The sequence below is a fragment of the Sus scrofa genome, chromosome 10 (genome assembly GCF_054392235.1).
Source record: "Sus scrofa isolate SSC_HxYL_T2T_F1_AM1 chromosome 10, Sscrofa_HxYL_maternal_Yorkshire_Landrace_v2.0, whole genome shotgun sequence".
In the NCBI taxonomy this organism is placed as follows: Eukaryota; Metazoa; Chordata; class Mammalia; order Artiodactyla; family Suidae; genus Sus; species Sus scrofa.
In genome coordinates, this window is record NC_139392.1 from 33,578,275 (window position 1) to 33,591,448 (window position 13,174).

Sequence of the window (13,174 nt, forward strand, 5' to 3'; positions counted from 1 at the left end):
GAGGACTGGCTAAGTCTTCTTTGAGAGAATAGAAATGTTCCATCTCCTGTAGAGAACTGATAACTTAATGCTACATAAAAATTATTTACCTTTTTCGTATATCATTCATTTTAATGATACTTTATCTAATCAAATAGTATTGCCAAGGACAAGGTATCCAGATATGTTTAGATAATTAAGGTTAAATTTACTTTGAGTTATAATCTCCCGATTTTAACCATTATGCATTCCAATAGTCTTGGGAAGTTAACAAATCCATAAAATTAAAGTCAGTCTTTCTTGAGAAGCAACAATAAAATTGCTTCCATTTTCACGAGTGGTTTACATTGAAAACTCCTTGGATTTTCTAACAGCAGTCCTTTATAAGTTATTTTTTTTACATAGGCAGCAAAGTCCTTTGATAAGCTAATACGACAGTTAACATATTTCCAAATTGTTTCACTATTAAAAGATACATTTGTATGGGGTTTTGTGGTTGTTTTTAAATGGCCACACCCATGGCATATGGAAGGTCCCAAGCCAGGGATTGAATCTGAGTGGCAGCTGTCCTTGAACCCCCTGCTCCAGGCCAGGGATCAAACCCATGCCTCCCCAAGGCACTGCAGTAGAATTCTTTTTCTTTTCTCTTTTCCTTTCTTCCTTCCTTTTCTTCCTTGCCTTTTTAGGGCTGCACCCATGGATATGGAAGTTCACAGGCTAAGGGACAAATCAGGGCTACAGTTGCCAGCCTACACCACAGCAACATGGGACCCAAGCTGCATCTGCGACCTACACCACAGCTCATGGCAACACTGGAACCTTAACCCACTAAGAAAGGCCAGGGATCAAAACCTCACCTTCATGGATACTAGTTGGGTTTGTTACCACTGAGCCACGACACGAATTCCCACAACTTATTTTTTAAAAAGCATATTTCTCCAAAAATAATTCAAAAGAAAACAAGTATGATATTCCACAAATACTAACATTCCCTGCCCATCTGGGTTCAGATCAATCATTTAATATTTATCAATAACATAGTGAGTTTTTATGATACCTTGAGATCTTGCTTGTGGCAAGAAGTTCAGATTCCTTCCCATAGAAATCAGACTGAAGCTGCTTTAGAGTTTCCTGATTTTTTTCATAGGCATTTTGTAACACTGATATTTTCTCTTTCTCTGCTGCAAGTTCCTGTGCTGCTTGTGTTGACTGCTGCTGTAGTTTATTCTCAAGTTCTATCTGAAACATACAAGTTATTTAAAACAGTATGCATACAAAAATCCAGTTACAAATACAGAATGAAATCCAATAACTAAGATTCCCGAGAACAAACTAAAGCTATGTCTTAAAATTCCACTGTAATAAAGAGTATCTTACTTAGAAATACAAAATTAAAGAATTACAAAATCTGACAAGTCCCAATTAAAAAAAGAATTAAGTAAAGAAAAAAATATTTTCACTGGTAAGTGTCAAGTACCAAGGTCTCAAGAGACTGAGAGTAACAACTACTTTCTGATGGAAGATAGAGTGCTATGCATGCTTTAGAAGATGCTGAAAGTTAAGGTTGAACTAGAGGAATTTTCTGCATGAAAGAATTTCAAAGCCATTACTGAGCTCAAGTGTATTGTTTCTGCTCCCTAAAATTCAAGAATGACCCAAGAAATTTCTAAGGGCATGTTCATTAACATCAAGGCAGAAAAAGAAATGAAAATCCTGCAAAGGTCCAACTCCTCTAAACTTGTTTTCAGTCTTTAAGAAGATTCAAGAGATGTGCACAAATTATGATGTAATTAGAAGATATGTATGTATAGTATGAGAAGCAGCACTTGGCTTTTAAAATAAACTTACTACTTCCATGAACCTGCTGTTGAATTTATCAGCAACCTTTTTGTTCCACAATCCAATATTCATGTTCTTGTCCACATCTTACTGAACATTCCAGCAGTCCTTAAAATAGCTGATGATGGTCCCTGCTAGAAACATTTCTTGAACCTGGTTTCCAAAACATCTTGTGTTTTAGGTTAACCTATTACCTCACTGGTTATTCTTCCTTCCTAAAATCTCTTACTACTGCCTTTGATCGCTCTGTAGTACAAGACCCCAGGGTTCCATCCCTAGGCTTCTTTTATTCTATAAACAGTCTCTCTTTAGAATATCCTAACTAGACTCATAGCTTTAAGTACTTTATTTACAGTTGACTTCTGAATTTAAGTCTCTAGCTCCAACCTCTGCCTGAACTTTGAGCTCATTATATCAAAGGACTTCCCAGACATCTTCCCTTGACTGACTGATAGATATCTACCTCAAGCAGAATTCTTGATTCCTGACAACAATCCTCCTCCTCAAAAAGCTACTATTTCCCCCAATAAATATGGCCATCCATCCACCTTCACAAGCCAGAAACCTAGAGTTATTCCTGACTCTTCTTTCCAGCATCTCTCACCATCCAATCTATCAGCAAGCCCTGATGATTTAACTTCCAAAAGACACTTCCAAATCATTCACTTGTAACACTTTAGTTCATGCCATCATCATGGACTTTCTGGACTTCTGCAATAGTTTTTCAGTGCCCTCCTTGCTTGCTCCTTTATCTCCCTTCAGTCATATCCCATCATTTTCTGCTCAAAATTTCCTAATTGATTCTAATTGTCCTTCAAATAAAATATATCATTCTGTTATAATCTACAAGTTCGCATGTTTATGCTTTGTCTGCTTCGCTGAGCTCAGCTCATATGACTCTTCCTCTCTCCTACTATACTTGTTTTTAGAAACTACCATGCTTGCTGTAGCCAAAGATCTCTGTACTTGTTCTCCTGAGCACTGTATGTATGGCTCGTGTATTTCATGTACCAGCTCAAACCTCTTCAGAGAAGCTTCTTTGATCACCCAGCCTTTTAGCAGGGCTAAATCCATCACTGTCTTTTGTGAAGCCTCTTCCCCCCTCAAGAAGGTGTAAATCCATGAGGACAGGTTACTTGTATGCTCACAGCCACATCTCCAACGCCCAGAAATGTGCCCATGGCATAAAATACATACCTAGTAATATTTCTTGAATGAATGAATGACAAATAGATGGGAAGTGGACAAATAGAGCCCAAAACTCCACTAAGAGGATCTTATAATAGTCCATATAAGACAAAACCTGGACAAAGATTATGGAACTTGGGAAATAAGAAAAGGAGATAGAGGAGTCCCACTGTGGTGCTGTGGGTGAAGCAATCTCGCATTGCTACAGCTGTGGCATAGGCTGCAGCTGCAGCTCAGATTCAGTGCCTGGCCCAGGAACTTCTGAGTGCCATGGGTGCAGCCAAAAAAAAATAAATAAAAAGAGATAGGTGCAACTGAGTTAGGAAGCAGATTGCTGGGAGATGGTGGGGAAGGGGATGCCTAAGGGGGGGAAGGGCATTGATCACCCATACATTATCAGATAATACCCCATATCCCCTCCAATGATTCTTCATTATGACATTATTTTTCATGTTGAAGACTATACTGCATTTTTTTTTTTGGTAGACTACTACTTTAACATCACCCCCCCACAAATCCAGATTTCTTTCTCTTTATTCACCAAAGTACTCTACAAAGTCTTAACAATGATCATCATTGCCCTCTGGGGCTTATATTTGGACCTTCATTTTATCAACTCCAAATGACAGGCTCATTCATTGATTCATCCATTCATTCTTTTTAAATCACTGATAGCTTATTTGTTAGAAAACACAGTTCTCTGATTTTGGAAATTCAAATTTATTAGTGGGTAGGTTAAAAAAAACAACAGGTCAATGTAACAGTTTGATAATTATTTTAATGGAATTAAATCCAACATTCCAAAGGAGAATACAGGAGGGTCCGTCATTTGCAATTTACCCTTCACACAGTGATCAGTTTTTGTACTAAAACAGGTATGATCACATTTCCCCCTTCTTAAAAACCTTTAACCTTCCAATATCAAGTATTTAATGTAGAAACAGTTATCCATCTACTCTGATCTTACTTCACCCAATTCTGTAGCCTTATCTCCCCTCACTTCTCCACTTACCATGTATTCCAATAGCGAACCTCCTATAATGACATCTTTTTAAGTTTCAAAAACTTTGCTAGTATTGCTTCCTCCTTGAAATATCTGCTTTCTTCATTTATTTAGGGCAGAACCCATGGCATATAGAAGTTCCCAGGCTAGGGGACAATTCGGAGCTGAGGCTGCCAGCCTACACCACAGGCATGGCAACACCAGATTCAAGCCGCATCTGTGCCACAGCTTCTGGCAATGCTGGATCCTTAACCCACTGAGCAGGGCCAGGGATCAAACCCGAATTCTCATGGGTACTGGTCAGGTGCGTTACCACTTAGCCACAATGGGAACTCCTTCTTCCTTTTTTTAACTTTTCAAAATTATAATCATCTTTAAAGATCCAGTTGAAATGCCAGCTCCTCTAAAAAGCCAGCCAAAACTTCTACTGAGCTCTATTTTTTTCTCTTTTTTATTACAATTTTCTTTGTCCTTACATACCAGCTTCCTCATTAAATTATAAGCTACTTAAGAATAGGGGCCATATCCTATTCAATCTGTATTCCCACATTAGGTTTCAAATAAAGTTGCTGTAGGAACCGATAACTTACAGCCGTGCTGGATCCTTGTTCAGTGGTTCCCAAACAATCACATTAAAAAAAAGGAAGTATATGCATGTGTGTCTTATATATAGTGTATGTACACATACACATCTATACCCTAAACTTTATCCCTGTTTTTCCTATTTCCCTGTGGCCCACTAATAAGTTTCCACAGACCATCACTGTGTGGTTTGCCGTGCGCACTGACAGTCTTGGATCACAGCTTGCCTACTTCCATATACTATCCCACAACTATTTTGTTTGCAACATGACACTGGCAGAGTAGACAACAACTCTATGACCCCATTATATTAATTCAGAAAGATGAATCACTTCCCTGTGACCATAAACCTAATACGTATAACATGAAATTTAAATTCAGATCTGCCTGACTCTAAAATTTACCTTCTTTTCAGGATATTATGCTGCTCCTCAATAAAGCCAAACTATTCTTGCCTCTCAATGATTCTCTAGTTACTCCAAATTCCAAAACTAATTTAGAGACTGGATATCCACCCAGCACTCCCTCAGGGTTAAAAATTGTGTCCCTTTTTCTGGCATCCATGCACTAGCATAAGTGAACTACTTACTGTGAATGAATGTCTCCAAAATGCACGTTTAAGCCTAGATCCCCAATGTAATGGTATGTAGAAGTGGATCTTTGGGAGATCATTAGATGATGGGGGTGGAATCCTTGTGAATGGGATTAGTGCCCTTCTAAGAAGGAATGAGATAACTGTTCTCAGTCATATAAGGATACAGCTGTCTACAAGCCAGAGTGGACCCTCATCAGACACTAGCTATGCCAAGTACTTTTATTCTAAGTTTCCCAGTCTCCAGAACTCTGAGAAATCAATGCTTATTGTGTTAAGCCACCTAGTCTATGGTATATTTGTTTTAACAGACCCATGTAAGACAACTACTGATAACAACACTTCCTCTAAATCTCATAATCCTTAAGGTGGTATCTAGTAAAGCCATGCAAAGTAGAAGAAATATACATTAACCATAAATCTGGAAGAAATCTTGTTGTAGCTAGTAATTTAAAAAAAAGAAAATGTGCTAATAGTTGTTAAGACTTTTTACTTATTAAATCAGGTGCTATAAAAATGATCTAAGGAATACTTTAATATGAGACTAATGGATTTCTTTGGTTTGTTTGTTTTTGTCTTTTTCTAGCACTGCACCCAAGGCATATTGAGGTTCCCAGACTAGGGGTCTAATTGGAGCTGCAACTGCCAGCCTATGCCACAGCCACAGCCATGCCAGATCTGAGCCTCGTCTACAACCTACACCATAGCTCACCACAACTGCCAGATCCTTAACCCACTGAGCAAGGCCAGGGATCGAACTTGAAACCTCATGGTTCCTAGTCAGATTCTTTAAAACCCCTGAGCCACAATGGGAACTCTTGAGGCTAATGGATTTTGAAAAAACAAATGAACTCAAGATATCAAATCATAAACCAAAATACATATTGTGATAATTATATCCTGACTTCTGATTACATATGATAACACACAAAAAAAGAATAAAGGGTCATTAGAAAATTACTCTTTTGTAAAGCAGCCATAATAATGGTTGTAAAACAGAGGTCAACATAAAAGATTGTATTTGTGGGGTTATTTTTTTTCCTCTAGTAATATGACAAGCCAGCTCTTAATGCTATGAAGTATTTGGTTCTACATATTAAGGATTTTATATCTCCCTTCTCCCTGCATGAATTAATATAGAACAACCATGAGGAAAACCTCATTTTGTTCAAACACTAAGTTCATTTCACTTTTATCAACTCTTGGTCTGGACAAATATTAAAACATATTTAAGAATGAAGAACAGATGCTTAATAATAACTTATCATAGGTTTGGAAATAAAAACCATTATGATTTAACTTAAAAGTATCAAACAATTATAACCATATGAAACCTACATTATATACGTTATAGTAGATATAAATATATCTCACATTGTGATTTTTTATCTTGATTATTTCCCTTAAGAATGATTTATTGCTAAACTCCTTTAAAATTTTCTAATACACTAGAAATGTTTATAAATTTTTCTCAATGTTGTTGTATCTTATTTTACAAAAACTTTTGTCTATCAAACAAATGATTAGTGTTATAAGAATTATCTAACAACTTGATTATAGTGAATGGAAATCCAGACTTAGTCAATCATAGAAGTACAGTTGTGTATTTTAACTTCAAAAAATTTGAGCATGTATAAATTTTTCTTTGTTGCACCTCATCTGTGTTAATTATCATGTTACTATTTTCAATGCACAATTTTTCTTCCCATAAAAAGAAAACAAATATCACTATCTTCCCATAAAAAGAAAACAAATATCACTACCTTTTAATCTCTCCTTGGAGTGCTTCAATTTGCTTTTTCTTCTGTTCAGTCAGTTGCTTTAACTCATTTCTGTTACCCTGAAGTCGTTGTTCTTCTTTTTCCTTTTGCTTTAAACTATTCTGGTCCTGCATTAGTTGTCCCTGCATTGAATTGCACTCCAATTTCAACTGATGAGAAGTCTAAAAGAAAATAAAATCTGTTTAGCATTCTTTTATCCATTCACCCTACTTCAAGCTAAGCACTACTCTAAGTAGAAACTACTGGGTCTGATGGCCATAAACAATCCACTAGTAAACCACAAAAAAAAATCCCTGTCCTCACAGAGCTTTCATGACTGACACTATTCACTATTAGATGGCATGCTGAATTAATCTTCAATATTTGTTTAATCCTCCTTTCCTTTTTAACTTATATATTTGGATAGAGCTTGGAAATGGACTATTCCTTTACATCATAACATAGGGAAAAACAGCATTCATCTCTAGATTGCTGAAATGTCTACTGCCTTTCAAGGATATGCAAATGCTACCTGAGCCTGTTAGCCACCATCAGAAAGGATAGCTTCATATTAACTGCAATAAAACCAAAATAATTTTGGCAAATATGTTTAGTATTTGATGAAACTAAACTATACCGCACACAATTTGTCATTTAGAGATCTGAGGAATATTTTGTTAATACCTTCTTTTTACAATCTACTAGGATATAGTTCTGTTCAAAATTAGACATCATATAGAAGCTAAGAGAGGTTCCTCTGTGGCCAAGGAGAACTACACATTCTCCGACATTTCTAGCTAAGGTCATGTTTCATGTTTTATGCATATTTCACTATGAACATAATTTGAGCAATTTGACCGTATTCTGAGTAACTTTTGAAAAAAATTCAGTGCTTCAGCTTATCTCCAACACAAAGGGAAATATTTTGTGCAAAGCAGGAATCAGGTAGTATAACAATAATGATTAACAAGTACCACTGGTTATGATAACCAATGACAAAGTAATAGCTAACATTTGACCATTTATTTTGTTAAGCTGGTTTTCTAAGCACTTTGAAATATATTAACCAATTTATTTCTCAAAATAATTCTATAGTGAACATTCTCTTATTAGCCTTATCTTCTACTGAGAAAACTGGAACACAGAGAGATCAAGTTGTCAGCCTAAGACAAGGCAAGACAGCACAGCTATTAAGTGGCACAACCAGGATATAAATCTGGACAATCTGGATTCAGAACTTATACACTAAACCACCATAATTTTGCCAGTTACATGTTGGCATCTAAAACACAGGTGTCTTCTTTCAAGCAACAACCAGAACACAACACTACAGATGTGTCAGGACCAGGTTTCACTACTTTATCAAATCAGATCTCTAGAAATCTACATGCCTGGACTCTGGCTGCTGGAGGTATGCCTTCAGAAAAAATAGCAACATATTATTATACTCGCTTAATGTATATTATACTCTTGCTTCTTTTGATGGAGAACAACAGAAGTATTAACCACAGAAAATCTTTTTTTTTTTTTTTTTGTCTTTTTAGGGCCGCACTTGTGGCACATGGAGATTCCCAGGCTAGGGGTCAAATCGGAGCTGTAAATGCCTGTCTCCACCACAGCTACAGCAACAGCAGATCCAAGCTGTATCTGCAACCTACACCACAGCTCATGGCAACGCTGGATCCTTAACCCACGAAGCGAGGCCAGGGATCAAACCTGCATCCTCATAGACACTAGTCGGGTTTGTTAACCATTGAGCCATGACAGGAACTCCAACAAATCTCTTCATTGTTAAACAACCATTATCAAATATATTAATATCAGTGTCCATGAAATTGCCCTTAAAATTTCATTTCTATGGAAAGCCTATCAAGACTTTTTTTTATCCATAGTAGTCTTCCTTAATCTAGATTATCTAATTATAACTCTATAGTTAGATTACTCAATTTTCCATCTTTAATTAACTACTTTTATTTTAGGCCTCTTATCAAAAACTAGGTTAAATCTTTTTAGTAGTGGGTAGAACACAAATGAAATAAACCTTCTTTTGACCTAATTATCACTGAAAATATTTTGAAAATATAAATACCTTATTATGCTATAACATATTTTGTTACAGAAAAAGAAAATCTTAGCTCCTCTTTTTCAAGTGAGTTTTTCAGTTCATTCTGTTCCTTATGTGCGCATTCTATCTGTACTTGAAGGTGATGCTTTAAATCTTTGCAGGTTTTCTCCTAAAAAAATGGAAAGTATATTATGCCGAAAATATCTGTAGTAAAATAAGACTTTTGGTTTACAAGCTTATAAGGTCCTTAGAAGGAAATAAATCAGAATTGCTGATCATTGAAGATGGGACAAAATAATCCCATTTCATTAATAAAAACAGGCAAGTATTATAGCAGTAAGGAAGGAGGAACAGGAAAAGGCTAAGTGTTTCAATCATCAACCAAGAGTCACAATAAATAATTTAGATAGTATTTGGACAAGATTTTAGAAAACTTTGGTTTGGAAGCCACATTTTTTGTCACAGAATTAATTAAATTAAATAACTTATGTGGTTGTGGATATGGTTTGGTTGTTTTGATCACATCTGTGGTGTGCAAAAGTTCTCTGGCCAGGGATCAAACCCCATGCACACCACGGCAATGACCCAAGCCACAGCAATGACAATGCTGGATCCTTAACTCCCTGAGCCACCAGGTAATTCCAAATTATGCTATTTTAAACGTAGAATAATATGCTTCAAAAAAAAGGAAGCAAGGAAATTCTTAAGAAGAAAGTGTTGAAACGATAAATAAAAATAATCACATATACTTTAAGAGGGAATGTGTACAGATAGATGTTTTCTCCAAACAGAAAGGAACATAAAAGTAACATGAAAATCTTTTTTTTAGGAGTTTCCATTGTGGCTTGGCAGAAATGAATCCAACTAGTAACCATGACGGTACGGGTTTGATCCCTGGCCTTTGCCTCACCCAGTGGGTTAAGGATCTGGCATTGCCATGAGCTGTTGTGTAGGTCACAGATGCAGCTCAGATCCCACATTGCTGTGGCTGTGTTGTAGGCCTGCAGCTGTGGCTCCAATCCAACCCCTCCTGTGGGAATTTTCACATGCCATGGGTGTGGCCCTATAAAGCAAAAAAGAAAATGTCAAATATGAATTAGGCAGAAGAATCAGTACATTTTAAATATTATCACTTCTGCTTAAAAAAAAAGTAAATATAAACAACTAACCATATCTAATATAGCAGCTTTTCCCTTTTGACTTTCCTTTTCAAATTCACTTTTGGAGTTCTTCAAAGAATCAGAAACTTTTGATAATTCCTCTTTTGCTGCAGAAAGCTCTGTTACTAGAGTTTCTTTCTCCATCTTCACTTTGTGTAGTTCTGTCGCTGCTGCTTGAATTTTGTTATTCAATTCTTCCTGCTGCATTTTTGCATTTTGACTTAAATTTTCTATTTTCTTGTTTAAGGATTTTTTTTTTCCTTCTTCTTGCTTGGTAAGCACTTGCTTAATATTTTCAAGTGCTTCAGATTTCTTCTGTAGATCCAACTTTGTACTGGATATGCTATTTAAGAAAAAATTTAATAATGCATAATTTATCACCTCTAATTTACCATTCAAAATAAATTATTAATTTTTTAAACTTTTTTGTATCCTTAAGAAGTAAAAATAATAATTTAATGTATCAAGCCAGAACCACCTCACACCAGTCAGAATGGCCATCATTAGTAAGTCTACAAATAGCAAAGGCTGGAGAGGGTGTGGAGAAAAGGGCACCTTCCTACACTGTTGGTGAGAATGTAAATTGGTACAACCACCATGGAGGTTCAATAATATGGAGATTCCTCAGAAAACTCAATACAGAACTACCATATGACCCAGCAGTCCTATTCCTGGCCATATATCGAGACAAAACTTTCATTCAAAAAGATAAATGCACTCCCATGTTCACTGCAGCACTATTCACGATAGCCATGACATGGAAACAACTTAAATGTCCGTCTATAGATTAATGGATTAAGAAGATATGGTACATATATACAATGGAATACTACTCAGCCATAAAAATGAATGAAATAATGCCATTTGTAGCAACACGTATGGAACAAGAGATTCTCATACCAAGTGAAATTAAGAAAAAAGAGGAAGACAAATACCCTATTTCATTTAAATGCAGAATCTGAAATATGGCACAGGAGTTCCCACTGTGGCACAATGGAATTGGTAGGATGCAGGTTCAATCCTTGGCCCAGCACAGTGGGTTAAAGGATCCAGCATTGGTGCAGCTGAGGCATAGGTCTCAGCTGCAGCTTAAATCTGATCTCTGGCCCAGGAACTCCATGGGCAGCCCCTCCCCCCTCAAAAAATGGCACAAAATGAACCTATCTACAAAAGAGTAACAGACTCCCAGACTTACAGATTTGTGGTTGCCAAGGGGAAATGGGACAGACTGGGAGTTTGAGGTTAGTAGAAGCAAACTATTACATTTAGAATGGATAAGCAATGAGGTCCTATTGTATAACACAGGAACTATATCAAGTCTCAGGGAACTATATCTTGGAAGATAATATAAGAAAAGTAATATGTATATATGTGTGTGTGTGTGTATATACATGTATATGACTGGGTCACTTTTCTGTACAGAAGTTGGTACAACATTATAAATTAACTGTAATTTTTTTTAAAAAAAAGCTAAAAAAAATTTAGTCGAAAAATAATAAAACTACACAACCAAAAAAATGCCGTAGAACATCTGTTCTGACTATTTAACAGATAAAGAAGATTTACCTCAAGGAAATAAATTAGTGGTAAAGTCAAGACCATCTAAGCCCCTAACTTAATCCCCAAAGAAAACTGTGCATAGAGCAAACCTAGCCTATGACAGCCAGAAAAGTTTTCCCTGTACTCTAAAGAACCTATTAGCCCCTAAGCATACAGAAATTTGCCTCCTTCCTTGAAAACATAAAACACATTATATCTTTGAAACGACTTAAACGTCAAAACACATAAGGTAAGTAGGAAAAAAACAGAAGAATATCTCATTTCAGATAGAGGAAGGACAATAGATTTATTGTAATCTTAGAACCTAGCAGATTATGTAAGAGATTTGTTATTATTTGCCCCTTAAAAAATGCTTTCTGTAGCTAAATCAGTAAAAATTTATAAGAATAAGGAAATGCACATATTGCTGTAAGAGTTAAAGACTTCTCTTTTCATAAAATGAATACAATTATGTTTATATGCATATCAAAGGAAAAGCACATATTAAAGATCAACAAGTTTCTAAAGAGAAAATAAAACCAGATGCAAAGTAGTATTTCTAGAATGTATCCTCTTTCTAGTGTATTTTACCATCAATGTACTTACTATAAATTGAACAGTATGTTAAAGAGAGATTATTAAAAGCTATATCAGCCACATAATTGAAGTTAGGTATTAATACAATACCAGAGCTGCACATATACCTTGAAAATTTCGAACTTTTAGTCCCAGAAACTTACTTTTACTTTCTAAAAAGTAGCTAGAAAAGTGAACTACATTCATAGGATCCTGTACCGCACTGATTTTTAAAGGTCTAAACAGAAAAGTCATTGTACTAATTATTACTTTACCATTTTAATATAATTAAAATCCATGTCAAGCAACCTTAAAATTAGGACTTGATATATTTATTCACTATGCTATTTAACTTTCCCACAAATAATTATTATAAAATCATATGACTATGTGAATCAAAGACAGCAATAGAAATAAAGGCCTTCATAGTGACTGCAAAACTTAGCTGTTTTTTTAAAGTCACTTAGTAATAAAAAAACAAAACAAATCAAAATGAAAAAAAAAAAAACCACACATGATCTGGGAAACCTTAACACTCCGTTCTCAGAAACTGACAGAAATGATCAGAGGGGAAAAAATGGCAAGGATATGGAAGATTAGAACAATATTATCAACTACCTCAACCTAATTGATATTTATGGAATACTTTACCCAACAACACATATGTGTACCCATGGAAAATTAACCAAGATAAGCCATATACTGGGCCCTAAATAAAACAGTTTGAAAAGTCTGAGTATGTTCTCTGACCTCAGTGGAATTAAATGAGAAACCAGTAACAGTAAGATATCTACAAGAATCCCAAATATTTGACAAGTAAACAAAATACTTCTAACTAACCATGATCAAAGAAGAAAACACAAAAGATATTTGAAAATATATTAAACTGCA

The 13,174-nt window shown here is 35.6% G+C and overlaps 1 protein-coding gene across 2 annotated transcripts in view; it reads right to left on the minus strand.

Moving 5' to 3' along the window:
- The window catches only part of LOC146398943 (uncharacterized), a 64,885-nt gene extending 54,374 nt beyond the window's left edge, over positions 1-10,511 (minus strand). Inside the window, exons 1-4 of one of the 2 annotated variants that reach the window (XM_084980886.1) lie at positions 10,178-10,511; positions 9,033-9,177; positions 6,947-7,125; positions 1,037-1,218 (exon numbers count right to left, since the gene is read on the minus strand). The gene's annotated coding sequence lies outside the window, so the exon portion shown is untranslated. The remainder of the gene's footprint in view (positions 1-1,036; positions 1,219-6,946; positions 7,126-9,032; positions 9,178-10,177) is intronic. The other variant, XM_084980885.1, reaches the window with a different exon arrangement.
- Positions 10,512-13,174: the final 2,663 nt, after the last annotated feature.